The sequence below is a fragment of the Palaemon carinicauda genome, chromosome 35, assembly GCF_036898095.1.
Source record: "Palaemon carinicauda isolate YSFRI2023 chromosome 35, ASM3689809v2, whole genome shotgun sequence".
Lineage (NCBI taxonomy): Eukaryota > Metazoa > Arthropoda > Malacostraca > Decapoda > Palaemonidae > Palaemon > Palaemon carinicauda.
In genome coordinates, this window is record NC_090759.1 from 18749240 (window position 1) to 18751739 (window position 2500).

Consider the following 2500-nt stretch of genomic DNA (forward strand, 5'->3'; position numbering starts at 1 on the left):
TCCCCCTTCCCGCTGGCAGGGCAGGGCTCCCCCCTTCCCACTGGCAGGGCGGGCCTCCCCCTTCCCGCTGGCAGGGAGGGGCTCCCCCCTTCCCGCTGGCAGGGCGGGGCTCCCCCCTTCCCGCTGGTAGGCCGGGGCTCCCCCCTTCCCGCTGGTAGGGCGGGGCTCCCCCCCACCTTCCCACTGGCCGGGAGGGCCTCCCCCCTTCCCGCTGGCCGGGCGGGCCTCTACCCTTCCCGCTGGCCGGACAGGGCTCCCCCCCCCCCCTTCCCGCTGGCCGGACAGGGCTCCCCCCCCCCTTCCCGCTGGCCGGACAGGGCTCCCCCCCCCCTTCCCGCTGGCCGGGCGGGGCTCCCCCCCCCCCTTCCCGTTGGCCGGGCGGGGCTCCCCCCTTCCCGCTGGCCGGGTGGGGCTCCCCCCCCTTCCCGCTGTCAGGGCGGGGCTCCCCCCTTCCTGCTGCTGTGTGTGTGTGTATATATATATATATATATATATATATATATATATATATATATATATATATATATATATATATATACGAATAATAGTACCAGGGTTATGATATACATCTTTATTGCTTAGCTTTCGGAAAATCTATTTCCATCATCAGAGCCTAAAATAGGATACATATCTTTCCTTGACATCAACATTCATAAATTTGGTACTGGGTTTAACACATCTGTCTACAGGAAACCAACGTTCACAGGCTTATGCACTAAATTCTCCTCTTTTATTCCTATACAATATAAGAGAAATCTTATCTGTACTCTCACTTATAGAGCGTATAACCTTTGCTCTAATTACCTCAACATTCATAAGGAACTGACGTATATTAAAAAACTACTTTATAACAATGGATTCCCGTATAATTTTACTGATACTTATATAGGGAAAACACTAAGCAAACTCACGCTACCACCTTGTGAAAGGAAACTAATTGCTCCTCGGAAAAATATCTTCTTTTCTATTCCATATCTGGGGTCCCACAGTTTTAAAATACGAAATCATTGCAGTAGAATTGTGCGTGAATTTTATCCTCAGGTATCATTGAAGATTGTGTTTTCCCCCTCAAATGTTATGAGCAAATTTTTCAAATTTAAAGACCGGGTCTCAGGTGATCTTTGTTCGGGTGTCATATATAAATATAAGTGTGATCGCTGTAATGCATCGTATATTGGAAAAAGTGAAAGACATTACCGTGCAAGATTGTCTGAGCACTTCGGTCGCTCACCTAGAACGGGTAATCATATGGCAAAACCACCCCCTTCAGCCATCAGAGACCATTCCCAAAGTGAGGACCACCCAATGTCCAAGGAGAATTTTTCCATCTTGGCCACTTCGCAGAGTAACCTCGACTTAATAATAATGGAGGCAATATTCCAGCACAAACTAAAACCAAACCTGGGCCGGGCAACGTACGAATTAAATTGTGTATAATTTTATTTCGTGTGAGTTTATAGCGCTGGCGCTTTGATCTTTTATTTTGTATTTAGATTGATTTTATAGTTTTATGTTAATTTCTTATTTTATTTCATAAAGTTTTTGTATGTTCATTTTAAATTTTCTGTTTTAAATATTCATCATACTATGTTTTAACTTATACAATGTATCCTATTTTAGGCTCTGATGATGGAAATAGATTTTCCGAAAGCTAAGCAATAAAGATGTATATCATAACCCTGGTACTATTATTCGTATTGAAACTCCGCTTTCCACGGAATAAATCAATAGCTGATATATATATATATATATATATATATATATATATATATATATATATATATATATATATATATATATATATATATATTTATATATATATATATATATATATATATATATATGTCAGATATATATGCATATATGTATATATACAAACATAGTTGTCGTACCATTTGGAGAATTGGCAGTAGCCTACTAGACACAGATCCTGATATAGCAGGGATAAATTGACTCTCCAACGGCATATGACAAGTAATAATCTAGATAAAAAAATCAGATTCCTGATGCTGTAATTTTCAGCTCAGTTTGAAGGCTCTATGATGGTTGATTCTTCAGGTCGTTTACTTCGGTAGTCTAGTAGAAACTCTTAAACTGGACTTTTGAATCTTCTCAGGAGTGGGTTCAGTCATACGAGGGACTAATTTCAGGCCACCATCTTTACAGAATCCAAATTCTTCCATGTAGATTCCAACTGTGCTTTGAACTGATATAGTTTCTTAAACATCAGAAACCAGCTGATCAAAGATGTCTCAGTCGCCATGAAACACTGTTCCTTCAGGTTGATCCTTAACCACATCACTATTACTGTTTACTGAAACTGATTACTGTCCAGCTGCTACATTCTCATCTTCTAGTAAGCTGTCCAAAAACCAGGGTAATAAAACTAGAAAAATAAACATGTACCGTGCAAAAGAGACTATACAATACGAACTGAAAATGATAAGTTAAAAAGGGAAAGAAACATTGCTTACAACCTTGAAATTAAGTTCTTTAAAGC